The sequence below is a fragment of the Parasteatoda tepidariorum genome, chromosome 3 (genome assembly GCF_982258835.1).
Source record: "Parasteatoda tepidariorum strain Cologne lab strain chromosome 3, Ptep-v5.0, whole genome shotgun sequence".
Taxonomy (NCBI): domain Eukaryota; kingdom Metazoa; phylum Arthropoda; class Arachnida; order Araneae; family Theridiidae; genus Parasteatoda; species Parasteatoda tepidariorum.
This window is the reverse complement of record NC_141757.1, coordinates 16,927,484-16,951,823: the sequence shown is the minus strand read 5'-3', so window position 1 is coordinate 16,951,823 and position 24,340 is coordinate 16,927,484. Positions and strand designations below refer to the sequence as shown.

Sequence of the window (24,340 nt, the reverse complement as noted above, 5' to 3'; positions counted from 1 at the left end):
TAGCGCGTTGGACTTCTAATCGAAAGGTCTCGGGTTCGAATCCCGGCAAGGATGAATTTAAGTGTATTTCTCTTTTATGGCCGAATGAAATAGATTTGCACATTTAAATGAAGGTTTCCTCAAAAGTATTTCTCACGCAATATACATATCCTATTCAACACACAAATTTTAAATTTTTAAACTGGAAGAATACGTTTTTATTTAAGAAACACTCATTACATACAAAAATTACGCACGTTTGAACGTCCTTGTAGCGCAGTGGATAGCGCGTTGGACTTCTAATCCAAAGGTCCCGGGTTCGAATCCCGGCAAGGATGAATTGAAGTGTATTTCTATTTCATGGCCGAATGAAATAGATTTGCAAATTTAAATGAAGACTTCCTCAAAAGTATTTCTTACACAATATACATATCCTATTGAACACACAAATTTTAAATTTTTAAACTTGAAGAATACGTTTTTATTTAAGAAACACTCATTACATACAAAAATTACGCACGTGTGAACGTCCTTGTAGCGCAGTGGATAGCGCGTTGGACTTCTAATCCAAAGGTCCCGGGTTCGAATCCCGGCAAGGATGAATTGAAGTGTATTTCTCTTTCATGGTCGAATGAAATAGATTTGCACATTTAAATGAAGACTTCCTCAAAAATATTTCTGACAAAACATACATATTTTATTGAACACACTAATTTTAAATTTTTAAACTTGAAGAATACTTTTTTATTTAAGAAACACTCATTACACTTAATACAAAAATTACGTACGTTTGAACGTCCTTGTAGCGCAGTGGATAGCGCGTTGGACTTCTAATCCAAAGGTCCCGGGTTCGAATCCCGGCAAGGATGAATTGAAGTGTTTTTCTCTTTTATGGCCGAATGAAATAGATTTGTACATTTAAATGAAGACTTCCTCAAAAGTATTTCTTACACAATATACATATCCTATTGAACACACAAATTTTAAATTTTTAAACTTGAAGAATGCGTTTTTATTTAAGAAGCACTCATTACACTTAATACAAAAATTACGTACGTTTGAACGTCCTTGTAGCGCAGTGGATAGCGCGTTGGACTTCTAATCCAAAGGTCCCGGGTTCGAATCCCGGCAAGGATGAATTGAAGTGTATTTCTCTTTTATGGCCGAATGAAATATATTTGCACATTTAAATGAAGGTTTCCTCAAAAGTATTTCTCACGCAATATACATATCCTATTGAACACACAAATTTTAAATTTTTAAACTTGAAGAATACGTTTTTATTTAAGAAACACTCATTACATACAAAAATTACGCAGGTTTGAACGTCCTTGTAGCGCAGTGGATAGCGCGTTGGACTTCTAATCCAAAGGTCCCGGGTTCGAATCCCGGCAAGGATGAATTGAAGTGTATTTCTCTTTTATGGCCGAATGAAATAGATTTGCACATTTAAATGAAGACTTCCTTGAAAGTATTTCTTACACAATATACATATCCTATTGAACACACAAATTTTAAATTTTTAAACTTGAAGAATACGTTTTTATTTAAGAAACACTCATTACATACAAAAATTACGCACGTTTGAACGTCCTTGTAGCGCAATGGATAGCGCGTTGGACTTCTAATCCAAAGGTCCCGGGTTCGAATCCCGGCAAGGATGAATTGAAGTGTATTTCTCTTTTATGGTCGAATGAAATAGATTTGCACATTTAAATGAAGACTTCCTCAAAAATATTTCTGACAAAACATACATATTTTATTGAACACACTAATTTTAAATTTTTAAACTTGAAGAATACTTTTTTATTTAAGAAACACTCATTACACTTAATACAAAAATTACGTACGTTTGAACGTCCTTGTAGCGCAGTGGATAGCGCGTTGGACTTCTAATCCAAAGGTCCCGGGTTCGAATCCCGGCAAGGATGAATTGAAGTGTATTTCTCTTTCATGGCCGAATGAAATAGATTTGCAAATTTAAATGAAGACTTCCTCAAAAGTATTTCTTACACAATATACATATCCTATTGAACACACAAATTTTAAATTTTTAAACTTGAAGAATACGTTTTTATTTAAGAAACACTCATTACATACAAAAATTACGCACGTGTGAACGTCCTTGTAGCGCAGTGGATAGCGCGTTGGACTTCTAATCCAAAGGTCCCGGGTTCGAATCCCGGCTAGGATGAATTGAAGTGTATTTCTCTTTTATGGCCGAATGAAATAGATTTGCACATTTATATGAAGTTTTCCTCAAAAGTATTTCTCACGCAATATACATATCCTATTGAACACACAAATTTTAAATTTTTAAACTTGAAGAATACGTTTTTATTTAAGAAACACTCATTACATACAAAAATTACGCACGTTTGAACGTCCTTGTAGCGCAGTGGATAGCGCGTTGGACTTCTAATCCAAAGGTCCCGGGTTCGAATCCCGGCAAGGATGAATTGAAGTGTATTTCTCTTTTATGGCCGAATGAAATAGATTTGCACGTTTAAATGAAGACTTCCTCAAAAGTATTTCTTACACAATATACATATCCTATTGAACACACAAATTTTAAATTTTTAAACTTGAAGAACACGTTTTTATTTAAGAAACACTCATTACACTTAATACAAAAATTACGTACGTTTGAACGTCCTTGTAGCGCAGTGGATAGCGCGTTGGACTTCTAATCCAAAGGTCCCGGGTTCGAATCCCGGCAAGGATGAATTGAAGTGTATTTCTCTTTTATGGCCGAATGAAATAGATTTGCACATTTAAATGAAGGTTTCCTCAAAAGTATTTCTCACGCAATATACATATCCTATTGAACACACAAATTTTAAATTTTTAAACTTGAAGAATACGTTTTTATTTAAGAAACACTCATTACACTTAATACAAAAATTACGTACGTTTGAACATCCTTGTAGCGCAGTGGATAGCGCGTTGGACTTCTAATCCAAAGGTCCCGGGTTCGAATCCCGGCAAGGATGAATTGAAGTGTATTTCTCTTTTATGGCCGAATGAAATAGATTTGCACATTTAAATGAAGACTTCCTCAAAAGTATTTCTTACACAATATACATATCCTATTGAACACACAAATTTTAAATTTTTAAACTTGAAGAATACGTTTTTATTTAAGAAACACTCATTACACTTAATACAAAAATTACGTACGTTTGAACGTCCTTGTAGCGCAGTGGATAGCGCGTTGGACTTCTAATCCAAAGGTCCCGGGTTCGAATCCCGGCAAGGATGAATTGAAGTGTATTTCTCTTTTATATCCGAATGAAATATTTTTGCACATTTAAATGAAGTCTTCCTCAAAAGTATTTCTTACACAATATACATATCCTATTGAACACACAAATTTTAAATTTTTAAACTTGAAGAATACGTTTTTATTTAAGAAACACTCATTACACTTAATACAAAAATTACGTACGTTTGAACGTCCTTGTATTGCAGTGGATAGCGCGTTGGACTTCTAATCCAAAGGACCCGGGTTCGAATCCCGGCAAGGATGAATTGAAGTGTATTTCTCTTTTATGGCCGAATGAAATAGATTTGCACATTTAAATGAAGGTTTCCTCAAAAGTATTTCTCACGCAATATACATATCCTATTGAACACACAAATTTTAAATTTTTAAACTTGAAGAATACGTTTTTATTTAAGAAACACTCATTACATACAAAAATTACGCACGTTTGAACGTCCTTGTAGCGCAGTGGATAGCGCGTTGGACTTCTAATCCAAAGGTCCCGGGTTCGAATCCCGGCAAGGATGAATTGAAGTGTATTTCTCTTTCATGGCCGAATGAAATAGATTTGCACATTTAAATGAAGACTTCCTCGAAAGTACTTCTAACACAATATACATATCTTATTGAACACACTAATTTTAAATTTTTAAACTTTCTTCAAGTTCCTATACGTTTTTATCTAAGAAACACTCATTACACTTAATACAAAAATAACGTACGTTTGAACGTCATTGTAGCGCAGTGGATAGAGCGTTGGACTTCTAATCCAAAGGTCCCGGGTTCGAATCCCGGCAAGGATGAATTGAAGTGTATTTCTCTTTTATGGCCGAATGAAATAGATTTGCACATTTAAATGAAGACTTCCTTGAAAGTACTTCTGACACAATATACATATCTTATTGAACACACTAATTTTAAATTTTTAAACTTAAGGAATACGTTTTCATTAAAGAAACACTCATTACACTTAATACAAAAATTATGTGCGTTTGAACGTTCTTGTAGCGCAGTGGATAGCGCGTTGGACTTCTAATCCAACGGTCCCGGGTTCGAATCCCGGCAAGGATGAATTGAAGTGTATTTCTCTTTTATGGCCGAATGAAATAGATTTGCACATTTATATGAAGGTTTCCTCAAAAGTATTTCTCACGCAATATACATATCCTATTGAACACACAAATTTTAAATTTTTAAACTTGAAGAATACGTTTTTATTTAAGAAACACTCATTACATACAAAAATTACGCACGTTTGAACGTCCTTGTAGGGCAGTGGATAGCGCGTTGGACTTCTAATCCAAAGGTCCCGGGTTCGAATCCCGGCAAGGATGAATTGAAGTGTATTTCTCTTTTATGGCCGAATGAAATATATTTGCACATTTAAATGAAGGTTTCCTCAAAAGTATTTCTCACGCAATATACATATCCTATTGAACACACAAATTTTAAATTTTTAAACTTGAAGAATACGTTTTTATTTAAGAAACACTCATTACATACAAAAATTACGCACGTTTGAACGTCCTTGTAGCGCAGTGGATAGCGCGTTGGACTTCTAATCCAAAGGTCCCGGGTTCGAATCCCGGCAAGGATGAATTGAAGTGTATTTCTCTTTTATGGCCGAATGAAATAGATTTGCACATTTAAATGAAGACTTCCTTGAAAGTATTTCTTACACAATATACATATCCTATTGAACACACAAATTTTAAATTTTTAAACTTGAAGAATACGTTTTTATTTAAGAAACACTCATTACATACAAAAATTACGCACGTTTGAACGTCCTTGTAGCGCAGTGGATAGCGCGTTGGACTTCTAATCCAAAGGTCCCGGGTTCGAATCCCGGCAAGGATGAATTGAAGTGTATTTCTCTTTTATGGCCGAATGAAATAGATTTGCACATTTAAATGAAGACTTCCTTGAAAGTATTTCTTACACAATATACATATCCTATTGAACACACAAATTTTAAATTTTTAAACTTGAAGAATACGTTTTTATTTAAGAAACACTCATTACATACAAAAATTACGCACGTTTGAACGTCCTTGTAGCGCAGTGGATAGCGCGTTGGACTTCTAATCCAAAGGTCCCGGGTTCGAATCCCGGCAAGGATGAATTGAAGTGTATTTCTCTTTTATGGTCGAATGAAATAGATTTGCACATTTAAATGAAGACTTCCTCAAAAATATTTCTGACAAAACATACATATTTTATTGAACACACTAATTTTAAATTTTTAAACTTGAAGAATACTTTTTTATTTAAGAAACACTCATTACACTTAATACAAAAATTACGTACGTTTGAACGTCCTTGTAGCGCAGTGGATAGCGCGTTGGACTTCTAATCCAAAGGTCCCGGGTTCGAATCCCGGCAAGGATGAATTGAAGTGTTTTTCTCTTTTATGGCCGAATGAAATAGATTTGTACATTTAAATGAAGACTTCCTCAAAAGTATTTCTTACACAATATACATATCCTATTGAACACACAAATTTTAAATTTTTAAACTTGAAGAATGCGTTTTTATTTAAGAAGCACTCATTACACTTAATACAAAAATTACGTACGTTTGAACGTCCTTGTAGCGCAGTGGATAGCGCGTTGGACTTCTAATCCAAAGGTCCCGGGTTCGAATCCCGGCAAGGATGAATTGAAGTGTATTTCTCTTTTATGGCCGAATGAAATAGATTTGCACATTTATATGAAGGTTTCCTCAAAAGTATTTCTCACGCAATATACATATCCTATTGAACACACAAATTTTAAATTTTTAAACTTGAAGAATACGTTTTTATTTAAGAAACACTCATTACATACAAAAATTACGCACGTTTGAACGTCCTTGTAGCGCAGTGGATAGCGCGTTGGACTTCTAATCCAAAGGTCCCGGGTTCGAATCCCGGCAAGGATGAATTGAAGTGTATTTCTCTTTTATGGCCGAATGAAATATATTTGCACATTTAAATGAAGGTTTCCTCAAAAGTATTTCTCACGCAATATACATATCCTATTGAACACACAAATTTTAAATTTTTAAACTTGAAGAATACGTTTTTATTTAAGAAACACTCATTACATACAAAAATTACGCCTTTTTGAACGTCCTTGTAGCGCAGTGGATAGCGCGTTGGACTTCTAATCCAAAGGTCCCGGGTTCGAATCCCGGCAAGGATGAATTGAAGTGTATTTCTCTTTTATGGCCGAATGAAATAGATTTGCACATTTAAATGAAGACTTCCTCAAAAGTATTTCTTACACAATATACATATCCTATTGAACACACAAATTTTAAATTTTAAAACTTGAAGAATACGTTTTTATTTAAGAAGCACTCATTACACTTAATACAAAAATTACGTACGTTTGAACGTCCTTGTAGCGTAGTGGATAGCGCGTTGGACTTCTAATCGAAAGGTCTCGGGTTCGAATCCCGGCAAGGATGAATTTAAGTGTATTTCTCTTTTATGGCCGAATGAAATAGATTTGCACATTTAAATGAAGGTTTCCTCAAAAGTATTTCTCACGCAATATACATATCCTATTCAACACACAAATTTTAAATTTTTAAACTGGAAGAATACGTTTTTATTTAAGAAACACTCATTACATACAAAAATTACGCACGTTTGAACGTCCTTGTAGCGCAGTGGATAGCGCGTTGGACTTCTAATCCAAAGGTCCCGGGTTCGAATCCCGGCAAGGATGAATTGAAGTGTATTTCTATTTCATGGCCGAATGAAATAGATTTGCAAATTTAAATGAAGACTTCCTCAAAAGTATTTCTTACACAATATACATATCCTATTGAACACACAAATTTTAAATTTTTAAACTTGAAGAATACGTTTTTATTTAAGAAACACTCATTACATACAAAAATTACGCACGTGTGAACGTCCTTGTAGCGCAGTGGATAGCGCGTTGGACTTCTAATCCAAAGGTCCCGGGTTCGAATCCCGGCAAGGATGAATTGAAGTGTATTTCTCTTTCATGGTCGAATGAAATAGATTTGCACATTTAAATGAAGACTTCCTCAAAAATATTTCTGACAAAACATACATATTTTATTGAACACACTAATTTTAAATTTTTAAACTTGAAGAATACTTTTTTATTTAAGAAACACTCATTACACTTAATACAAAAATTACGTACGTTTGAACGTCCTTGTAGCGCAGTGGATAGCGCGTTGGACTTCTAATCCAAAGGTCCCGGGTTCGAATCCCGGCAAGGATGAATTGAAGTGTTTTTCTCTTTTATGGCCGAATGAAATAGATTTGTACATTTAAATGAAGACTTCCTCAAAAGTATTTCTTACACAATATACATATCCTATTGAACACACAAATTTTAAATTTTTAAACTTGAAGAATGCGTTTTTATTTAAGAAGCACTCATTACACTTAATACAAAAATTACGTACGTTTGAACGTCCTTGTAGCGCAGTGGATAGCGCGTTGGACTTCTAATCCAAAGGTCCCGGGTTCGAATCCCGGCAAGGATGAATTGAAGTGTATTTCTCTTTTATGGCCGAATGAAATATATTTGCACATTTAAATGAAGGTTTCCTCAAAAGTATTTCTCACGCAATATACATATCCTATTGAACACACAAATTTTAAATTTTTAAACTTGAAGAATACGTTTTTATTTAAGAAACACTCATTACATACAAAAATTACGCAGGTTTGAACGTCCTTGTAGCGCAGTGGATAGCGCGTTGGACTTCTAATCCAAAGGTCCCGGGTTCGAATCCCGGCAAGGATGAATTGAAGTGTATTTCTCTTTTATGGCCGAATGAAATAGATTTGCACATTTAAATGAAGACTTCCTTGAAAGTATTTCTTACACAATATACATATCCTATTGAACACACAAATTTTAAATTTTTAAACTTGAAGAATACGTTTTTATTTAAGAAACACTCATTACATACAAAAATTACGCACGTTTGAACGTCCTTGTAGCGCAATGGATAGCGCGTTGGACTTCTAATCCAAAGGTCCCGGGTTCGAATCCCGGCAAGGATGAATTGAAGTGTATTTCTCTTTTATGGTCGAATGAAATAGATTTGCACATTTAAATGAAGACTTCCTCAAAAATATTTCTGACAAAACATACATATTTTATTGAACACACTAATTTTAAATTTTTAAACTTGAAGAATACTTTTTTATTTAAGAAACACTCATTACACTTAATACAAAAATTACGTACGTTTGAACGTCCTTGTAGCGCAGTGGATAGCGCGTTGGACTTCTAATCCAAAGGTCCCGGGTTCGAATCCCGGCAAGGATGAATTGAAGTGTATTTCTCTTTCATGGCCGAATGAAATAGATTTGCAAATTTAAATGAAGACTTCCTCAAAAGTATTTCTTACACAATATACATATCCTATTGAACACACAAATTTTAAATTTTTAAACTTGAAGAATACGTTTTTATTTAAGAAACACTCATTACATACAAAAATTACGCACGTGTGAACGTCCTTGTAGCGCAGTGGATAGCGCGTTGAACTTCTAATCCAAAGGTCCCGGGTTCGAATCCCGGCAAGGATGAATTGAAGTGTATTTCTCTTTTATGGCCGAATGAAATAGATTTGCACATTTATATGAAGTTTTCCTCAAAAGTATTTCTCACGCAATATACATATCCTATTGAACACACAAATTTTAAATTTTTAAACTTGAAGAATACGTTTTTATTTAAGAAACACTCATTACATACAAAAATTACGCACGTTTGAACGTCCTTGTAGCGCAGTGGATAGCGCGTTGGACTTCTAATCCAAAGGTCCCGGGTTCGAATCCCGGCAAGGATGAATTGAAGTGTATTTCTCTTTTATGGCCGAATGAAATATATTTGCACATTTAAATGAAGGTTTCCTCAAAAGTATTTCTCACGCAATATACATATCCTATTGAACACACAAATTTTAAATTTTTAAACTTGAAGAATACGTTTTTATTTAAGAAACACTCATTACATACAAAAATTACGCACGTTTGAACGTCCTTGTAGCGCAGTGGATAGCGCGTTGGACTTCTAATCCAAAGGTCCCGGGTTCGAATCCCGGCAAGGATGAATTGAAGTGTATTTCTCTTTTATGGCCGAATGAAATAGATTTGCACGTTTAAATGAAGACTTCCTCAAAAGTATTTCTTACACAATATACATATCCTATTGAACACACAAATTTTAAATTTTTAAACTTGAAGAACACGTTTTTATTTAAGAAACACTCATTACACTTAATACAAAAATTACGTACGTTTGAACGTCCTTGTAGCGCAGTGGATAGCGCGTTGGACTTCTAATCCAAAGGTCCCGGGTTCGAATCCCGGCAAGGATGAATTGAAGTGTATTTCTCTTTTATGGCCGAATGAAATAGATTTGCACATTTAAATGAAGGTTTCCTCAAAAGTATTTCTCACGCAATATACATATCCTATTGAACACACAAATTTTAAATTTTTAAACTTGAAGAATACGTTTTTATTTAAGAAACACTCATTACACTTAATACAAAAATTACGTACGTTTGAACATCCTTGTAGCGCAGTGGATAGCGCGTTGGACTTCTAATCCAAAGGTCCCGGGTTCGAATCCCGGCAAGGATGAATTGAAGTGTATTTCTCTTTTATGGCCGAATGAAATAGATTTGCACATTTAAATGAAGACTTCCTCAAAAGTATTTCTTACACAATATACATATCCTATTGAACACACAAATTTTAAATTTTTAAACTTGAAGAATACGTTTTTATTTAAGAAACACTCATTACACTTAATACAAAAATTACGTACGTTTGAACGTCCTTGTAGCGCAGTGGATAGCGCGTTGGACTTCTAATCCAAAGGTCCCGGGTTCGAATCCCGGCAAGGATGAATTGAAGTGTATTTCTCTTTTATATCCGAATGAAATATTTTTGCACATTTAAATGAAGTCTTCCTCAAAAGTATTTCTTACACAATATACATATCCTATTGAACACACAAATTTTAAATTTTTAAACTTGAAGAATACGTTTTTATTTAAGAAACACTCATTACACTTAATACAAAAATTACGTACGTTTGAACGTCCTTGTATTGCAGTGGATAGCGCGTTGGACTTCTAATCCAAAGGACCCGGGTTCGAATCCCGGCAAGGATGAATTGAAGTGTATTTCTCTTTTATGGCCGAATGAAATAGATTTGCACATTTAAATGAAGGTTTCCTCAAAAGTATTTCTCACGCAATATACATATCCTATTGAACACACAAATTTTAAATTTTTAAACTTGAAGAATACGTTTTTATTTAAGAAACACTCATTACATACAAAAATTACGCACGTTTGAACGTCCTTGTAGCGCAGTGGATAGCGCGTTGGACTTCTAATCCAAAGGTCCCGGGTTCGAATCCCGGCAAGGATGAATTGAAGTGTATTTCTCTTTCATGGCCGAATGAAATAGATTTGCACATTTAAATGAAGACTTCCTCGAAAGTACTTCTAACACAATATACATATCTTATTGAACACACTAATTTTAAATTTTTAAACTTTCTTCAAGTTCCTATACGTTTTTATCTAAGAAACACTCATTACACTTAATACAAAAATAACGTACGTTTGAACGTCATTGTAGCGCAGTGGATAGAGCGTTGGACTTCTAATCCAAAGGTCCCGGGTTCGAATCCCGGCAAGGATGAATTGAAGTGTATTTCTCTTTTATGGCCGAATGAAATAGATTTGCACATTTAAATGAAGACTTCCTTGAAAGTACTTCTGACACAATATACATATCTTATTGAACACACTAATTTTAAATTTTTAAACTTAAGGAATACGTTTTCATTAAAGAAACACTCATTACACTTAATACAAAAATTATGTGCGTTTGAACGTTCTTGTAGCGCAGTGGATAGCGCGTTGGACTTCTAATCCAACGGTCCCGGGTTCGAATCCCGGCAAGGATGAATTGAAGTGTATTTCTCTTTTATGGCCGAATGAAATAGATTTGCACATTTATATGAAGGTTTCCTCAAAAGTATTTCTCACGCAATATACATATCCTATTGAACACACAAATTTTAAATTTTTAAACTTGAAGAATACGTTTTTATTTAAGAAACACTCATTACATACAAAAATTACGCACGTTTGAACGTCCTTGTAGGGCAGTGGATAGCGCGTTGGACTTCTAATCCAAAGGTCCCGGGTTCGAATCCCGGCAAGGATGAATTGAAGTGTATTTCTCTTTTATGGCCGAATGAAATATATTTGCACATTTAAATGAAGGTTTCCTCAAAAGTATTTCTCACGCAATATACATATCCTATTGAACACACAAATTTTAAATTTTTAAACTTGAAGAATACGTTTTTATTTAAGAAACACTCATTACATACAAAAATTACGCACGTTTGAACGTCCTTGTAGCGCAGTGGATAGCGCGTTGGACTTCTAATCCAAAGGTCCCGGGTTCGAATCCCGGCAAGGATGAATTGAAGTGTATTTCTCTTTTATGGCCGAATGAAATAGATTTGCACATTTAAATGAAGACTTCCTCAAAAGTATTTCTTACACAATATACATATCCTATTGAACACACAAATTTTAAATTTTAAAACTTGAAGAATACGTTTTTATTTAAGAAGCACTCATTACACTTAATACAAAAATTACGTACGTTTGAACGTCCTTGTAGCGTAGTGGATAGCGCGTTGGACTTCTAATCGAAAGGTCTCGGGTTCGAATCCCGGCAAGGATGAATTTAAGTGTATTTCTCTTTTATGGCCGAATGAAATAGATTTGCACATTTAAATGAAGGTTTCCTCAAAAGTATTTCTCACGCAATATACATATCCTATTCAACACACAAATTTTAAATTTTTAAACTGTAAGAATACGTTTTTATTTAAGAAACACTCATTACATACAAAAATTACGCACGTTTGAACGTCCTTGTAGCGCAGTGGATAGCGCGTTGGACTTCTAATCCAAAGGTCCCTGGTTCGAATCCCGGCAAGGATGAATTGAAGTGTATTTCTCTTTCATGGCCGAATGAAATAGATTTGCAAATTTAAATGAAGACTTCCTCAAAAGTATTTCTTACACAATATACATATCCTATTGAACACACAAATTTTAAATTTTTAAACTTGAAGAATACGTTTTTATTTAAGAAACACTCATTACATACAAAAATTACGCACGTGTGAACGTCCTTGTAGCGCAGTGGATAGCGCGTTGGACTTCTAATCCAAAGGTCCCGGGTTCGAATCCCGGCAAGGATGAATTGAAGTGTATTTCTCTTTCATGGTCGAATGAAATAGATTTGCACATTTAAATGAAGACTTCCTCAAAAATATTTCTGACAAAACATACATATTTTATTGAACACACTAATTTTAAATTTTTAAACTTGAAGAATACTTTTTTATTTAAGAAACACTCATTACACTTAATACAAAAATTACGTACGTTTGAACGTCCTTGTAGCGCAGTGGATAGCGCGTTGGACTTCTAATCCAAAGGTCCCGGGTTCGAATCCCGGAAAGGATGAATTGAAGTGTTTTTCTCTTTTATGGCCGAATGAAATAGATTTGTACATTTAAATGAAGACTTCCTCAAAAGTATTTCTTACACAATATACATATCCTATTGAACACACAAATTTTAAATTTTTAAACTTGAAGAATGCGTTTTTATTTAAGAAGCACTCATTACACTTAATACAAAAATTACGTACGTTTGAACGTCCTTGTAGCGCAGTGGATAGCGCGTTGGACTTCTAATCCAAAGGTCCCGGGTTCGAATCCCGGCAAGGATGAATTGAAGTGTATTTCTCTTTTATGGCCGAATGAAATATATTTGCACATTTAAATGAAGGTTTCCTCAAAAGTATTTCTCACGCAATATACATATCCTATTGAACACACAAATTTTAAATTTTTAAACTTGAAGAATACGTTTTTATTTAAGAAACACTCATTACATACAAAAATTACGCACGTTTGAACGTCCTTGTAGCGCAGTGGATAGCGCGTTGGACTTCTAATCCAAAGGTCCCGGGTTCGAATCCCGGCAAGGATGAATTGAAGTGTATTTCTCTTTTATGGCCGAATGAAATAGATTTGCACATTTAAATGAAGACTTCCTTGAAAGTATTTCTTACACAATATACATATCCTATTGAACACACAAATTTTAAATTTTTAAACTTGAAGAATACGTTTTTATTTAAGAAACACTCATTACATACAAAAATTACGCACGTTTGAACGTCCTTGTAGCGCAGTGGATAGCGCGTTGGACTTCTAATCCAAAGGTCCCGGGTTCGAATCCCGGCAAGGATGAATTGAAGTGTATTTCTCTTTTATGGTCGAATGAAATAGATTTGCACATTTAAATGAAGACTTCCTCAAAAATATTTCTGACAAAACATACATATTTTATTGAACACACTAATTTTAAATTTTTAAACTTGAAGAATACTTTTTTATTTAAGAAACACTCATTACACTTAATACAAAAATTACGTACGTTTGAACGTCCTTGTAGCGCAGTGGATAGCGCGTTGGACTTCTAATCCAAAGGTCCCGGGTTCGAATCCCGGCAAGGATGAATTGAAGTGTTTTTCTCTTTTATGGCCGAATGAAATAGATTTGTACATTTAAATGAATACTTCCTCAAAAGTATTTCTTACACAATATACATATCCTATTGAACACACAAATTTTAAATTTTTAAACTTGAAGAATGCGTTTTTATTTAAGAAGCACTCATTACACTTAATACAAAAATTACGTACGTTTGAACGTCCTTGTAGCGCAGTGGATAGCGCGTTGGACTTCTAATCCAAAGGTCCCGGGTTCGAATCCCGGCAAGGATGAATTGAAGTGTATTTCTCTTTTATGGCCGAATGAAATAGATTTGCACATTTATATGAAGTTTTCCTCAAAAGTATTTCTCACGCAATATACATATCCTATTGAACACACAAATTTTAAATTTTTAAACTTGAAGAATACGTTTTTATTTAAGAAACACTCATTACATACAAAAATTACACACGTTTGAACGTCCTTGTAGCGCAGTGGATAGCGCGTTGGACTTCTAATCCAAAGGTCCCGGGTTCGAATCCCGGCAAGGATGAATTGAAGTGTATTTCTCTTTTATGGCCGAATGAAATATATTTGCACATTTAAATGAAGGTTTCCTCAAAAGTATTTCTCACGCAATATACATATCCTATTGAACACACAAATTTTAAATTTTTAAACTTGAAGAATACGTTTTTATTTAAGAAACACTCATTACATACAAAAATTACGCACGTTTGAACGTCCTTGTAGCGCAGTGGATAGCGCGTTGGACTTCTAATCCAAAGGTCCCGGGTTCGAATCCCGGCAAGGATGAATTGAAGTGTATTTCTCTTTTATGGCCGAATGAAATAGATTTGCACGTTTAAATGAAGACTTCCTCAAAAGTATTTCTTACACAATATACATATCCTATTGAACACACAAATTTTAAATTTTTAAACTTGAAGAACACGTTTTTATTTAAGAAACACTCATTACACTTAATACAAAAATTACGTACGTTTGAACGTCCTTGTAGCGCAGTGGATAGCGCGTTGGACTTCTAATCCAAAGGTCCCGGGTTCGAATCCCGGCAAGGATGAATTGAAGTGTATTTCTCTTTTATGGCCGAATGAAATAGATTTGCACATTTAAATGAATGTTTCCTCAAAAGTATTTCTCACGCAATATACATATCCTATTGAACACACAAATTTTAAATTTTTAAACTTGAAGAATACGTTTTTATTTAAGAAACACTCATTACACTTAATACAAAAATTACGTACGTTTGAACGTCCTTGTAGCGCAGTGGATAGCGCGTTGGACTTCTAATCCAAAGGTCCCGGGTTCGAATCCCGGCAAGGATGAATTGAAGTGTATTTCTCTTTTATGGCCGAATGAAATAGATTTGCACATTTAAATGAAGACTTCCTCAAAAGTATTTCTTACACAATATACATATCCTATTGAACACACAAATTTTAAATTTTTAAACTTGAAGAATACGTTTTTATTTAAGAAACACTCATTACACTTAATACAAAAATTACGTACGTTTGAACGTCCTTGTAGCGCAGTGGATAGCGCGTTGGACTTCTAATCCAAAGGTCCCGGGTTCGAATCCCGGCAAGGATGAATTGAAGTGTATTTCTCTTTTATATCCGAATGAAATATTTTTGCACATTTAAATGAAGACTTCCTCAAAAGTATTTCTTACACAATATACATATCCTATTGAACACACAAATTTTAAATTTTTAAACTTGAAGAATACGTTTTTATTTAAGAAACACTCATTACACTTAATACAAAAATTACGTACGTTTGAACGTCCTTGTATTGCAGTGGATAGCGCGTTGGACTTCTAATCCAAAGGACCCGGGTTCGAATCCCGGTAAGGATGAATTGAAGTGTATTTCTCTTTTATGGCCGAATGAAATAGATTTGCACATTTAAATGAAGTTTTCCTCAAAAGTATTTCTCACGCAATATACATATCCTATTGAACACACAAATTTTAAATTTTTAAACTTGAAGAATACGTTTTTATTTAAGAAACACTCATTACATACAAAAATTACGCACGTTTGAACGTCCTTGTAGCGCAGTGGATAGCGCGTTGGACTTCTAATCCAAAGGTCCCGGGTTCGAATCCCGGCAAGGATGAATTGAAGTGTATTTCTCTTTCATGGCCGAATGAAATAGATTTGCACATTTAAATGAAGACTTCCTCGAAAGTACTTCTGACACAATATACATATCTTATTGAACACACTAATTTTAAATTTTTAAACTTTCTTCAAGTTCCTATACGTTTTTATCTAAGAAACACTCATTACACTTAATACAAAAATAACGTACGTTTGAACGTCATTGTAGCGCAGTGGATAGAGCGTTGGACTTCTAATCCAAAGGTCCCGGGTTCGAATCCCGGCAAGGATGAATTGAAGTGTATTTCTCTTTTATGGCCGAATGAAATAGATTTGCACATTTAAATGAAGACTTCCTCGAAAGTACTTCTGACACAATATACATATCTTATTGAAAACACTAATTTTAAATTTTTGAACTTGAAGAATACGTTTTTATTTAAGAAACACTCATTAAACTTAATACAAAAATTACATACGTTTGAACGCCCTTGTAGCGCAGTGGATAGCGCGTTGGACTTCTAATCCAAAGGTCCCGGGATCGAATTCCGGCAAGGATGAATTGAAGTGTATTTCTCTTTTATGGCCGAATGAAATAGATTTGCACATTTAAATGAAGACTTCCTCGAAAGTACTTCTGACACAATATACATATCTTATTGAACACACTAATTTTAAATTTTTAAACTTTCTTCAAGTTCCTATACGTTTTTATCTAAGAAACACTCATTACACTTAATACAAAAATAACGTACGTTTGAACGTCATTGTAGCGCAGTGGATAGAGCGTTGGACTTCTAATCCAAAGGTCCCGGGTTCGAATCCCGGCAAGGATGAATTGAAGTGTATTTCTCTTTTATGGCCGAATGAAATAGATTTGCACATTTAAATGAAGACTTCCTTGAAAGTACTTCTGACACAATATACATATCTTATTGAACACACTAATTTTAAATTTTTAAACTTAAGGAATACGTTTTCATTAAAGAAACACTCATTACACTTAATACAAAAATTATGTGCGTTTGAACGTTCTTGTAGCGCAGTGGATAGCGCGTTGGACTTCTAATCCAAAGGTCCCGGGTTCGAATCCCGGCAAGGATGAATTGAAGTGTATTTCTCTTTTATGTCCGAATGAAATGGATTTGCACATTTAAATGAAGACTTCCTCAAAAGTATTTCTGACACAATATACATATCTTATTGAACACACTAATTTTAAATTTTTAAACTTTCTTCAAGTTCCTATACGTTTTTATCTAAGAAACACTCATTACACTTAATACAAAAATAACGTACGTTTGAACGTCATTGTAGCGCAGTGAATAGAGCGTTGGACTTCTAATCCAAAGGTCCCGGGTTCGAATCCCGGCAAGGATGAATTGAAGTGTATTTTTCTTTTATGGCCGAATGAAATAGATTTGCACATTTAAATGAAGACTTCCTCGAAAGTACTTCTGACTCAATATACATATCCTATTGAACACACAAATTTTAAATTTTTAAACTTGAAGAATACGTTTTTATTTAAGAAACACTCATTACACTTAATACAAAAATTACGTACGTTTGAACGTCCTTGTAGCGCAGTGGATAGCGCGTTGGACTTCTAATCCAAAGGTCCCGGGTTCGAATCCCGGCAAGGATGAATTGAAGTGTATTTCTCTTTTATATCCGAATGAAATATTTTTGCACATTTAAATGAAGACTTCCTCAAAAGTATTTCTTACACAATATACATATCCTATTGAACACACAAATTTTAAATTTTTAAACTTGAAGAATACGTTTTTATTTAAGAAACACTCATTACACTTAATACAAAAATTACGTACGTTTGAACGTCCTTGTATTGCAGTGGATAGCGCGTTGGACTTCTAATCCAAAGGACCCGGGTTCGAATCCCGGTAAGGATGAATTGAAGTGTATTTCTCTTTTATGGCCGAATGAAATAGATTTGCACATTTAAATGAAGTTTTCCTCAAAAGTATTTCTCACGCAATATACATATCCTATTGAACACACAAATTTTAAATTTTTAAACTTGAAGAATACGTTTTTATTTAAGAAACACTCATTACATACAAAAATTACGCACGTTTGAACGTCCTTGTAGCGCAGTGGATAGCGCGTTGGACTTCTAATCCAAAGGTCCCGGGTTCGAATCCCGGCAAGGATGAATTGAAGTGTATTTCTCTTTCATGGCCGAATGAAATAGATTTGCACATTTAAATGAAGACTTCCTCGAAAGTACTTCTGACACAATATACATATCTTATTGAACACACTAATTTTAAATTTTTAAACTTTCTTCAAGTTCCTATACGTTTTTATCTAAGAAACACTCATTACACTTAATACAAAAATAACGTACGTTTGAACGTCATTGTAGCGCAGTGGATAGAGCGTTGGACTTCTAATCCAAAGGTCCCGGGTTCGAATCCCGGCAAGGATGAATTGAAGTGTATTTCTCTTTTATGGCCGAATGAAATAGATTTGCACATTTAAATGAAGACTTCCTCGAAAGTACTTCTGACACAATATACATATCTTATTGAAAACACTAATTTTAAATTTTTGAACTTGAAGAATACGTTTTTATTTAAGAAACACTCATTAAACTTAATACAAAAATTACATACGTTTGAACGCCCTTGTAGCGCAGTGGATAGCGCGTTGGACTTCTAATCCAAAGGTCCCGGGATCGAATTCCGGCAAGGATGAATTGAAGTGTATTTCTCTTTTATGGCCGAATGAAATAGATTTGCACATTTAAATGAAGACTTCCTCGAAAGTACTTCTGACACAATATACATATCTTATTGAACACACTAATTTTAAATTTTTAAACTTTCTTCAAGTTCCTATACGTTTTTATCTAAGAAACACTCATTACACTTAATACAAAAATAACGTACGTTTGAACGTCATTGTAGCGCAGTGGATAGAGCGTTGGACTTCTAATCCAAAGGTCCCGGGTTCGAATCCCGGCAAGGATGAATTGAAGTGTATTTCTCTTTTATGGCCGAATGAAATAGATTTGCACATTTAAATGAAGACTTCCTTGAAAGTACTTCTGACACAATATACATATCTTATTGAACACACTAATTTTAAATTTTTAAACTTAAGGAATACGTTTTCATTAAAGAAACACTCATTACACTTAATACAAAAATTATGTGCGTTTGAACGTTCTTGTAGCGCAGTGGATAGCGCGTTGGACTTCTAATCCAAAGGTCCCGGGTTCGAATCCCGGCAAGGATGAATTGAAGTGTATTTCTCTTTTATGTCCGAATGAAATGGATTTGCACATTTAAATGAAGACTTCCTCAAAAGTATTTCTGACACAATATACATATCTTATTGAACACACTAATTTTAAATTTTTAAACTTTCTTCAAGTTCCTATACGTTTTTATCTAAGAAACACTCATTACACTTAATACAAAAATAACGTACGTTTGAACGTCATTGTAGCGCAGTGAATAGAGCGTTGGACTTCTAATCCAAAGGTCCCGGGTTCGAATCCCGGCAAGGATGAATTGAAGTGTATTTTTCTTTTATGGCCGAATGAAATAGATTTGCACATTTAAATGAAGACTTCCTCGAAAGTACTTCTGACTCAATATACATATCTTATTGAACACACTAATTTTAAATTTTTAAACTTAAGGAATACGTTTTAATTTAAGAAACACTCATTACACTTAATACAAAAATTACGTACGTTTGAACGTCCATGTAGCGCAGTGGATAGCGCGTTGGACTTCTAATTCAAAGGTCCCGGGTTCGAATACCGCAAGGATGAATTGAAGTGTATTTCTCTTTTATGGCCGAATGAAATAGATTTGCACATTTAAGTGAAGATTTCCTTGAAAGTACTTCTGACACAATATACATATCTTATTGAACACACTAATTTTAAATTTTTAAACTTTCTTCAAGTTCCTATACGTTTTTATCTAAGAAACACTCATTACACTTAATACAAAAATAACGTACGTTTGAACGTCATTGTAGCGCAGTGGATAGAGCGTTGGACTTCTAATCCAAAGGTCCCGGGTTCGAATCCCGGCAAGGATGAATTGAAGTGTATTTCTCTTTTATGGCCGAATGAAATAGATTTGCACATTTAAATGAAGACTTCCTCGAAAGTACTTCTGACACAATATACATATCTTATTGAACACACTAATTTTAAATTTTTGAACTTGAAAAATACGTTTTTATTTAAGAAACACTCATTAAACTTAATACAAAAATTACATACGTTTGAACGTCCTTGTAGCGCAGTGGATAGCGCGTTGGACTTCTAATCCAAAGGTCCCGGGATCGAATTCCGGCAAGGATGAATTGAAGTGTATTTCTCTTTTATGGCCGAATGAAATAGATTTGCACATTTAAATGAAGACTTCCTCGAAAGTACTTCTGACACAATATACATATCTTATTGAACACACTAATTTTAAATTTTTAAACTTTCTTCAAGTTCCTATACGTTTTTATCTAAGAAACACTCATTACACTTAATACAAAAATAACGTACGTTTGAACGTCATTGTAGCGCAGTGGATAGAGCGTTGGACTTCTAATCCAAAGGTCCCGGGTTCGAATCCCGGCAAGGATGAATTGAAGTGTATTTCTCTTTTATGGCCGAATGAAATAGATTTGCACATTTAAATGAAGACTTCCTTGAAAGTACTTCTGACACAATATACATATCTTATTGAACACACTAATTTTAAATTTTTAAACTTAAGGAATACGTTTTCATTAAAGAAACACTCATTACACTTAATACAAAAATTAAGTGCGTTTGAACGTTCTTGTAGCGCAGTGGATAGCGCGTTGGACTTCTAATCCAAAGGTCCCGGGTTCGAATCCCGGCAAGGATGAATTGAAGTGTATTTCTCTTTTATGTCCGAATGAAATGGATTTGCACATTTAAATGAAGACTTCCTCAAAAGTATTTCTGACACAATATACATATCTTATTGAACACACTAATTTTAAATTTTTAAACTTTCTTCAAGTTCCTATACGTTTTTATCTAAGAAACACTCATTACACTTAATACAAAAATAACGTCCGTTTGAACGTCATTGTAGCGCAGTGGATAGAGCGTTGGACTTCTAATCCAAAGGTCCCGGGTTCGAATCCCGGCAAGGATGAATTGAAGTGTATTTTTCTTTTATGGCCGAATGAAATAGATTTGCACATTTAAATGAAGACTTCCTCGAAAGTACTTCTGACACAATATACATATCTTATTGAACACACTAATTTTAAATTTTTAAACTTAAGGAATACGTTTTAATTTAAGAAACACTCATTACACTTAATACAAAAATTACGTACGTTTGAACGTCCTTGTAGCGCAGTGGATAGCGCGTTGGACTTCTAATTCAAAGGTCCCGGGTTCGAATACCGCAAGGATGAATTGAAGTGTATTTCTCTTTTATGGCCGAATGAAATAGATTTGCACATTTAAATGAAGATTTCCTTGAAAGTACTTCTGACACAATATACATATCTTATTGAACACACTAATTTTAAATTTTTAAACTTAAGGAATACGTTTTCATTAAAGAAACACTCATTACACTTAATACAACAATTAAGTGCGTTTGAACGTCCTTGTATCGCAGTGGATAGCGCGTTGGACTTCTAATCCAAAGGTCCCGGGTTCGAATCCCGGCAAGGATGAATTGAAGTGTATTTCTCTTTTATGTCCGAATGAAAAGGATTTGCACATTTAAATGAAGACTTCCTCAAAAGTATTTCTGACACAATATACATATCTTATTGAACACTCTAATTTTAAATTTTTAAACTTGAAGATTACGTTTTTATTAAAGAAACACTCATTACACTTAATACAAAAATTACGTTCTTCTGAACGTCCTTGTAGCGCAGTGGATAGCGCGTTGGACTTCTAATCCAAAGGTCCCGGGTTCGAATCCCAGCAAGGATGAATTGAAGTGTATTTCTCTTTTATGGCCGAATGAAATAGATTTGCACATTTAAATGAAGACTTCCTCGAAAGTATTTCTGACCCAATATACATCTCTCATTTAACACCAGGGCTAAAGAGAATACAAGGGCTAGTTCACTCCGCTCTTAAAGCTGAAGCTACGATTTCCCTCCTCATGACGTCACTGTGTCCACAGATCTCGGAGATCGCAAGCAAACATATGATAACTTTGCATCTTTCTCTTTGTAAAAATAAGTTAGACTTTTTCTGGTTATTAGCCTTCAAACTTTACGTAATTAGCACATTATTTCCGTTCATAAACATAGTTAAAAAAAAAAAACTTTCTTGGTTATTATATTAAAAAAATACCATTTTAAACTTATAAAAATATTTTGCTAGTTGGTGAAAATGACACGATAAATATTTTATTTTAAAAAGTTCAGTTTTAATTTTAACTATTAAGAAAAATGAAGGCATATATCGACACTTTTTTTATCTACATATTCTTTTATAAAGATAAGTTAAATTTAGAATCCCTGATTTTAAAATATGTCGTTAATAGCAATTTGTTCATACTTAATCATTAGGAAACATCAACCTTAAACGCTAATTACTGAAACAAAATAATAATTTAGGTTCATAATGACATTAGAAGTATTACAATTGTTTATAGACATTTAAATTTACGATGATATAATTTATAGATATTTAAATTGAAGAGAATATAATTTTGAAAAAAATCATAAATATTTAGAATAACTACATTAAAAAATATGTTATGAAATTAGGAGAATTTCAACTATATATTTTATTTATACTTTTTACTTACATTTTAATTTTCTTTGACTTTATCTATTTTTTAATTATTTTCACCTGCCTTTCTTTATGAAGTAGCGAGGCGGTTTCTATTTCGATAATGAATTTTTATAAAAGTTCTTTACGACAGAATAAACATATTGCTGTTTTATATTAACTGTGTCATTTCGGAATCCATTCTTTACATAGTTGTTCATTTACTTTAGGGAACACGCGAAAAATTATACTTTTTCCTCTTGTTTTTATATCAGAATTTTTGCAAGCTGCAATCGCGCAAACTGGCATTTCGATAATAGTTTGAAATTCTTGTAAATTCACTGCTAAACTGTGGAAAGTCATTATAGAAAATAACAAATGTCTTAGAATATCTCGCAAAAAGAAATGATCCAATATTAGAGCTTGTACGGCCAAACGCTCCGTTCTGGAAGTAAAAGTGCGGGCTTTGCGCCAAAGTGACGTCACTAGAGTGACGTCGGAGGATCGGCGGTGCGAGAGATACTTCAAAGGAGTGATCCAGCCCTTCTATTCTCTTTAGCCCTGATTTAACACACTAATTTTAAATTTTTAAACTTGAAGAATACGTTTTTATTTAAGAAACACTCATAACACTTAATACAAAAATTACGCATGTTTGAACGTCCTTGTAGCGCAGTGGATAGCGCGTTGGACTTCTAATCCAAAGGTCCCGGGTTCGAATCCCAACAAGGATGAATTGAAGTGTCTTTCTCTTTTATGGCCGAATGAAATAGATTTGCACATTTAAATGAAGACTTCCTCAAAAGTATTTCTTACACAACATACATATCCTATTGAACACACAAATTTTAAATTTTTAAACTTGAAGAATACGTTTTTATTTAAGAAACACTCATTACACTTAGTACAAAAATTACGTACGATTAAACGTCCTTGTAGCGCAGTGGATAGCGCGTTGGACTTCTAATCCAAAGGTCCCGGGTACGAATCCCGGCAAGGATGAATTGAAGTGTATTTCTCTTTTATGGCCGAATGAAATAGATTTGCACATTTAAATGAAGGTTTCCTCAAAAGTATTTCTCACGCAATATACGTATCCTATTGAACACAAAAATTTTAAATTTTTAAACTTGAAGAATACGTTTTTATTTAAGAAACACTCATTACATACAAAAATTACGCACGTTTGAACGTCCTTGTAGCGCAGTGGATAGCGTGTTGGACTTCTAATCCAAAGGTCCCGGGTTCGAATCCCGGCAAGGATGAATTGAAGTGTATTTCTCTTTCATGGTCGAATGAAATATATTTGCAAATTTAAATGAAGACTTCCTCAAAAATATTTCTGACAAAATATACATATCTTATTGAACACACTAATTTTAAATTTTTAAACTTGAAGAATACTTTTTTATTTAAGAAACACTCATTACACTTAATACAAAAATTACGTACGTTTGAACGTCCTTGTAGCGCAGAGGATAGCGCGTTGGACTTCTAATCCAAAGGTCCCGGGTTCGAATCCCGGCAAGGATGAATTGAAGTGTATTTCTCTTTTATGGCCGAATGAAATAGATTTGCACATTTAAA

General features: G+C 34.0%; 61 non-coding genes across 61 annotated transcripts; all 61 read left to right on the top strand.

Annotated features, from left to right (window-relative positions):
* The first annotated feature begins 244 nt into the window (after positions 1 to 244).
* Positions 245 to 317, top strand: TRNAR-UCU (transfer RNA arginine (anticodon UCU)). The gene has a single exon. It is a non-coding gene; the product is annotated as a tRNA-Arg (tRNA).
* Positions 318 to 507: 190 nt separating this feature from the next.
* Positions 508 to 580, top strand: TRNAR-UCU (transfer RNA arginine (anticodon UCU)). Its single transcript has one exon. It is a non-coding gene; the product is annotated as a tRNA-Arg (tRNA).
* Positions 581 to 775: 195 nt separating this feature from the next.
* On the top strand, positions 776 to 848 carry TRNAR-UCU (transfer RNA arginine (anticodon UCU)). The gene has a single exon. It is a non-coding gene; the product is annotated as a tRNA-Arg (tRNA).
* Positions 849 to 1,043: 195 nt separating this feature from the next.
* Positions 1,044 to 1,116, top strand: TRNAR-UCU (transfer RNA arginine (anticodon UCU)). Its single transcript has one exon. It is a non-coding gene; the product is annotated as a tRNA-Arg (tRNA).
* Positions 1,117 to 1,306: 190 nt separating this feature from the next.
* On the top strand, positions 1,307 to 1,379 carry TRNAR-UCU (transfer RNA arginine (anticodon UCU)). The gene has a single exon. It is a non-coding gene; the product is annotated as a tRNA-Arg (tRNA).
* A 190-nt stretch (positions 1,380 to 1,569) lies between these two features.
* On the top strand, positions 1,570 to 1,642 carry TRNAR-UCU (transfer RNA arginine (anticodon UCU)). Its single transcript has one exon. It is a non-coding gene; the product is annotated as a tRNA-Arg (tRNA).
* A 195-nt stretch (positions 1,643 to 1,837) lies between these two features.
* TRNAR-UCU (transfer RNA arginine (anticodon UCU)) lies at positions 1,838 to 1,910 on the top strand. The gene has a single exon. It is a non-coding gene; the product is annotated as a tRNA-Arg (tRNA).
* A 190-nt stretch (positions 1,911 to 2,100) lies between these two features.
* TRNAR-UCU (transfer RNA arginine (anticodon UCU)) lies at positions 2,101 to 2,173 on the top strand. Its single transcript has one exon. It is a non-coding gene; the product is annotated as a tRNA-Arg (tRNA).
* Positions 2,174 to 2,363: 190 nt separating this feature from the next.
* Positions 2,364 to 2,436, top strand: TRNAR-UCU (transfer RNA arginine (anticodon UCU)). The gene has a single exon. It is a non-coding gene; the product is annotated as a tRNA-Arg (tRNA).
* Positions 2,437 to 2,631: 195 nt separating this feature from the next.
* TRNAR-UCU (transfer RNA arginine (anticodon UCU)) lies at positions 2,632 to 2,704 on the top strand. Its single transcript has one exon. It is a non-coding gene; the product is annotated as a tRNA-Arg (tRNA).
* A 195-nt stretch (positions 2,705 to 2,899) lies between these two features.
* On the top strand, positions 2,900 to 2,972 carry TRNAR-UCU (transfer RNA arginine (anticodon UCU)). Its single transcript has one exon. It is a non-coding gene; the product is annotated as a tRNA-Arg (tRNA).
* A 195-nt stretch (positions 2,973 to 3,167) lies between these two features.
* Positions 3,168 to 3,240, top strand: TRNAR-UCU (transfer RNA arginine (anticodon UCU)). The gene has a single exon. It is a non-coding gene; the product is annotated as a tRNA-Arg (tRNA).
* Positions 3,241 to 3,698: 458 nt separating this feature from the next.
* TRNAR-UCU (transfer RNA arginine (anticodon UCU)) lies at positions 3,699 to 3,771 on the top strand. The gene has a single exon. It is a non-coding gene; the product is annotated as a tRNA-Arg (tRNA).
* Positions 3,772 to 4,242: 471 nt separating this feature from the next.
* On the top strand, positions 4,243 to 4,315 carry TRNAR-UCU (transfer RNA arginine (anticodon UCU)). Its single transcript has one exon. It is a non-coding gene; the product is annotated as a tRNA-Arg (tRNA).
* Positions 4,316 to 4,768: 453 nt separating this feature from the next.
* TRNAR-UCU (transfer RNA arginine (anticodon UCU)) lies at positions 4,769 to 4,841 on the top strand. The gene has a single exon. It is a non-coding gene; the product is annotated as a tRNA-Arg (tRNA).
* A 190-nt stretch (positions 4,842 to 5,031) lies between these two features.
* Positions 5,032 to 5,104, top strand: TRNAR-UCU (transfer RNA arginine (anticodon UCU)). The gene has a single exon. It is a non-coding gene; the product is annotated as a tRNA-Arg (tRNA).
* Positions 5,105 to 5,294: 190 nt separating this feature from the next.
* Positions 5,295 to 5,367, top strand: TRNAR-UCU (transfer RNA arginine (anticodon UCU)). Its single transcript has one exon. It is a non-coding gene; the product is annotated as a tRNA-Arg (tRNA).
* A 195-nt stretch (positions 5,368 to 5,562) lies between these two features.
* On the top strand, positions 5,563 to 5,635 carry TRNAR-UCU (transfer RNA arginine (anticodon UCU)). The gene has a single exon. It is a non-coding gene; the product is annotated as a tRNA-Arg (tRNA).
* Positions 5,636 to 5,830: 195 nt separating this feature from the next.
* TRNAR-UCU (transfer RNA arginine (anticodon UCU)) lies at positions 5,831 to 5,903 on the top strand. Its single transcript has one exon. It is a non-coding gene; the product is annotated as a tRNA-Arg (tRNA).
* Positions 5,904 to 6,093: 190 nt separating this feature from the next.
* TRNAR-UCU (transfer RNA arginine (anticodon UCU)) lies at positions 6,094 to 6,166 on the top strand. The gene has a single exon. It is a non-coding gene; the product is annotated as a tRNA-Arg (tRNA).
* Positions 6,167 to 6,356: 190 nt separating this feature from the next.
* Positions 6,357 to 6,429, top strand: TRNAR-UCU (transfer RNA arginine (anticodon UCU)). Its single transcript has one exon. It is a non-coding gene; the product is annotated as a tRNA-Arg (tRNA).
* Positions 6,430 to 6,887: 458 nt separating this feature from the next.
* Positions 6,888 to 6,960, top strand: TRNAR-UCU (transfer RNA arginine (anticodon UCU)). Its single transcript has one exon. It is a non-coding gene; the product is annotated as a tRNA-Arg (tRNA).
* A 190-nt stretch (positions 6,961 to 7,150) lies between these two features.
* Positions 7,151 to 7,223, top strand: TRNAR-UCU (transfer RNA arginine (anticodon UCU)). The gene has a single exon. It is a non-coding gene; the product is annotated as a tRNA-Arg (tRNA).
* A 195-nt stretch (positions 7,224 to 7,418) lies between these two features.
* TRNAR-UCU (transfer RNA arginine (anticodon UCU)) lies at positions 7,419 to 7,491 on the top strand. The gene has a single exon. It is a non-coding gene; the product is annotated as a tRNA-Arg (tRNA).
* Positions 7,492 to 7,686: 195 nt separating this feature from the next.
* Positions 7,687 to 7,759, top strand: TRNAR-UCU (transfer RNA arginine (anticodon UCU)). The gene has a single exon. It is a non-coding gene; the product is annotated as a tRNA-Arg (tRNA).
* A 190-nt stretch (positions 7,760 to 7,949) lies between these two features.
* Positions 7,950 to 8,022, top strand: TRNAR-UCU (transfer RNA arginine (anticodon UCU)). The gene has a single exon. It is a non-coding gene; the product is annotated as a tRNA-Arg (tRNA).
* Positions 8,023 to 8,212: 190 nt separating this feature from the next.
* TRNAR-UCU (transfer RNA arginine (anticodon UCU)) lies at positions 8,213 to 8,285 on the top strand. The gene has a single exon. It is a non-coding gene; the product is annotated as a tRNA-Arg (tRNA).
* A 195-nt stretch (positions 8,286 to 8,480) lies between these two features.
* TRNAR-UCU (transfer RNA arginine (anticodon UCU)) lies at positions 8,481 to 8,553 on the top strand. Its single transcript has one exon. It is a non-coding gene; the product is annotated as a tRNA-Arg (tRNA).
* A 190-nt stretch (positions 8,554 to 8,743) lies between these two features.
* On the top strand, positions 8,744 to 8,816 carry TRNAR-UCU (transfer RNA arginine (anticodon UCU)). Its single transcript has one exon. It is a non-coding gene; the product is annotated as a tRNA-Arg (tRNA).
* Positions 8,817 to 9,006: 190 nt separating this feature from the next.
* Positions 9,007 to 9,079, top strand: TRNAR-UCU (transfer RNA arginine (anticodon UCU)). The gene has a single exon. It is a non-coding gene; the product is annotated as a tRNA-Arg (tRNA).
* A 190-nt stretch (positions 9,080 to 9,269) lies between these two features.
* Positions 9,270 to 9,342, top strand: TRNAR-UCU (transfer RNA arginine (anticodon UCU)). Its single transcript has one exon. It is a non-coding gene; the product is annotated as a tRNA-Arg (tRNA).
* A 195-nt stretch (positions 9,343 to 9,537) lies between these two features.
* Positions 9,538 to 9,610, top strand: TRNAR-UCU (transfer RNA arginine (anticodon UCU)). The gene has a single exon. It is a non-coding gene; the product is annotated as a tRNA-Arg (tRNA).
* A 195-nt stretch (positions 9,611 to 9,805) lies between these two features.
* Positions 9,806 to 9,878, top strand: TRNAR-UCU (transfer RNA arginine (anticodon UCU)). Its single transcript has one exon. It is a non-coding gene; the product is annotated as a tRNA-Arg (tRNA).
* Positions 9,879 to 10,073: 195 nt separating this feature from the next.
* Positions 10,074 to 10,146, top strand: TRNAR-UCU (transfer RNA arginine (anticodon UCU)). The gene has a single exon. It is a non-coding gene; the product is annotated as a tRNA-Arg (tRNA).
* Positions 10,147 to 10,604: 458 nt separating this feature from the next.
* TRNAR-UCU (transfer RNA arginine (anticodon UCU)) lies at positions 10,605 to 10,677 on the top strand. The gene has a single exon. It is a non-coding gene; the product is annotated as a tRNA-Arg (tRNA).
* Positions 10,678 to 11,148: 471 nt separating this feature from the next.
* TRNAR-UCU (transfer RNA arginine (anticodon UCU)) lies at positions 11,149 to 11,221 on the top strand. Its single transcript has one exon. It is a non-coding gene; the product is annotated as a tRNA-Arg (tRNA).
* A 453-nt stretch (positions 11,222 to 11,674) lies between these two features.
* On the top strand, positions 11,675 to 11,747 carry TRNAR-UCU (transfer RNA arginine (anticodon UCU)). Its single transcript has one exon. It is a non-coding gene; the product is annotated as a tRNA-Arg (tRNA).
* A 458-nt stretch (positions 11,748 to 12,205) lies between these two features.
* On the top strand, positions 12,206 to 12,278 carry TRNAR-UCU (transfer RNA arginine (anticodon UCU)). The gene has a single exon. It is a non-coding gene; the product is annotated as a tRNA-Arg (tRNA).
* Positions 12,279 to 12,468: 190 nt separating this feature from the next.
* Positions 12,469 to 12,541, top strand: TRNAR-UCU (transfer RNA arginine (anticodon UCU)). The gene has a single exon. It is a non-coding gene; the product is annotated as a tRNA-Arg (tRNA).
* Positions 12,542 to 12,736: 195 nt separating this feature from the next.
* On the top strand, positions 12,737 to 12,809 carry TRNAR-UCU (transfer RNA arginine (anticodon UCU)). Its single transcript has one exon. It is a non-coding gene; the product is annotated as a tRNA-Arg (tRNA).
* A 195-nt stretch (positions 12,810 to 13,004) lies between these two features.
* Positions 13,005 to 13,077, top strand: TRNAR-UCU (transfer RNA arginine (anticodon UCU)). Its single transcript has one exon. It is a non-coding gene; the product is annotated as a tRNA-Arg (tRNA).
* A 190-nt stretch (positions 13,078 to 13,267) lies between these two features.
* Positions 13,268 to 13,340, top strand: TRNAR-UCU (transfer RNA arginine (anticodon UCU)). The gene has a single exon. It is a non-coding gene; the product is annotated as a tRNA-Arg (tRNA).
* Positions 13,341 to 13,530: 190 nt separating this feature from the next.
* On the top strand, positions 13,531 to 13,603 carry TRNAR-UCU (transfer RNA arginine (anticodon UCU)). Its single transcript has one exon. It is a non-coding gene; the product is annotated as a tRNA-Arg (tRNA).
* Positions 13,604 to 13,798: 195 nt separating this feature from the next.
* Positions 13,799 to 13,871, top strand: TRNAR-UCU (transfer RNA arginine (anticodon UCU)). The gene has a single exon. It is a non-coding gene; the product is annotated as a tRNA-Arg (tRNA).
* A 195-nt stretch (positions 13,872 to 14,066) lies between these two features.
* Positions 14,067 to 14,139, top strand: TRNAR-UCU (transfer RNA arginine (anticodon UCU)). The gene has a single exon. It is a non-coding gene; the product is annotated as a tRNA-Arg (tRNA).
* A 190-nt stretch (positions 14,140 to 14,329) lies between these two features.
* Positions 14,330 to 14,402, top strand: TRNAR-UCU (transfer RNA arginine (anticodon UCU)). The gene has a single exon. It is a non-coding gene; the product is annotated as a tRNA-Arg (tRNA).
* A 190-nt stretch (positions 14,403 to 14,592) lies between these two features.
* TRNAR-UCU (transfer RNA arginine (anticodon UCU)) lies at positions 14,593 to 14,665 on the top strand. The gene has a single exon. It is a non-coding gene; the product is annotated as a tRNA-Arg (tRNA).
* Positions 14,666 to 14,860: 195 nt separating this feature from the next.
* On the top strand, positions 14,861 to 14,933 carry TRNAR-UCU (transfer RNA arginine (anticodon UCU)). Its single transcript has one exon. It is a non-coding gene; the product is annotated as a tRNA-Arg (tRNA).
* A 195-nt stretch (positions 14,934 to 15,128) lies between these two features.
* TRNAR-UCU (transfer RNA arginine (anticodon UCU)) lies at positions 15,129 to 15,201 on the top strand. Its single transcript has one exon. It is a non-coding gene; the product is annotated as a tRNA-Arg (tRNA).
* Positions 15,202 to 15,396: 195 nt separating this feature from the next.
* On the top strand, positions 15,397 to 15,469 carry TRNAR-UCU (transfer RNA arginine (anticodon UCU)). The gene has a single exon. It is a non-coding gene; the product is annotated as a tRNA-Arg (tRNA).
* A 458-nt stretch (positions 15,470 to 15,927) lies between these two features.
* On the top strand, positions 15,928 to 16,000 carry TRNAR-UCU (transfer RNA arginine (anticodon UCU)). The gene has a single exon. It is a non-coding gene; the product is annotated as a tRNA-Arg (tRNA).
* Positions 16,001 to 17,015: 1,015 nt separating this feature from the next.
* TRNAR-UCU (transfer RNA arginine (anticodon UCU)) lies at positions 17,016 to 17,088 on the top strand. The gene has a single exon. It is a non-coding gene; the product is annotated as a tRNA-Arg (tRNA).
* Positions 17,089 to 17,559: 471 nt separating this feature from the next.
* Positions 17,560 to 17,632, top strand: TRNAR-UCU (transfer RNA arginine (anticodon UCU)). Its single transcript has one exon. It is a non-coding gene; the product is annotated as a tRNA-Arg (tRNA).
* Positions 17,633 to 18,090: 458 nt separating this feature from the next.
* On the top strand, positions 18,091 to 18,163 carry TRNAR-UCU (transfer RNA arginine (anticodon UCU)). Its single transcript has one exon. It is a non-coding gene; the product is annotated as a tRNA-Arg (tRNA).
* Positions 18,164 to 19,178: 1,015 nt separating this feature from the next.
* TRNAR-UCU (transfer RNA arginine (anticodon UCU)) lies at positions 19,179 to 19,251 on the top strand. The gene has a single exon. It is a non-coding gene; the product is annotated as a tRNA-Arg (tRNA).
* A 1,558-nt stretch (positions 19,252 to 20,809) lies between these two features.
* On the top strand, positions 20,810 to 20,882 carry TRNAR-UCU (transfer RNA arginine (anticodon UCU)). The gene has a single exon. It is a non-coding gene; the product is annotated as a tRNA-Arg (tRNA).
* A 738-nt stretch (positions 20,883 to 21,620) lies between these two features.
* TRNAR-UCU (transfer RNA arginine (anticodon UCU)) lies at positions 21,621 to 21,693 on the top strand. The gene has a single exon. It is a non-coding gene; the product is annotated as a tRNA-Arg (tRNA).
* A 195-nt stretch (positions 21,694 to 21,888) lies between these two features.
* TRNAR-UCU (transfer RNA arginine (anticodon UCU)) lies at positions 21,889 to 21,961 on the top strand. The gene has a single exon. It is a non-coding gene; the product is annotated as a tRNA-Arg (tRNA).
* A 1,721-nt stretch (positions 21,962 to 23,682) lies between these two features.
* TRNAR-UCU (transfer RNA arginine (anticodon UCU)) lies at positions 23,683 to 23,755 on the top strand. The gene has a single exon. It is a non-coding gene; the product is annotated as a tRNA-Arg (tRNA).
* Positions 23,756 to 23,945: 190 nt separating this feature from the next.
* TRNAR-UCU (transfer RNA arginine (anticodon UCU)) lies at positions 23,946 to 24,018 on the top strand. Its single transcript has one exon. It is a non-coding gene; the product is annotated as a tRNA-Arg (tRNA).
* Positions 24,019 to 24,213: 195 nt separating this feature from the next.
* Positions 24,214 to 24,286, top strand: TRNAR-UCU (transfer RNA arginine (anticodon UCU)). The gene has a single exon. It is a non-coding gene; the product is annotated as a tRNA-Arg (tRNA).
* The last annotated feature ends 54 nt before the right edge of the window (positions 24,287 to 24,340 follow it).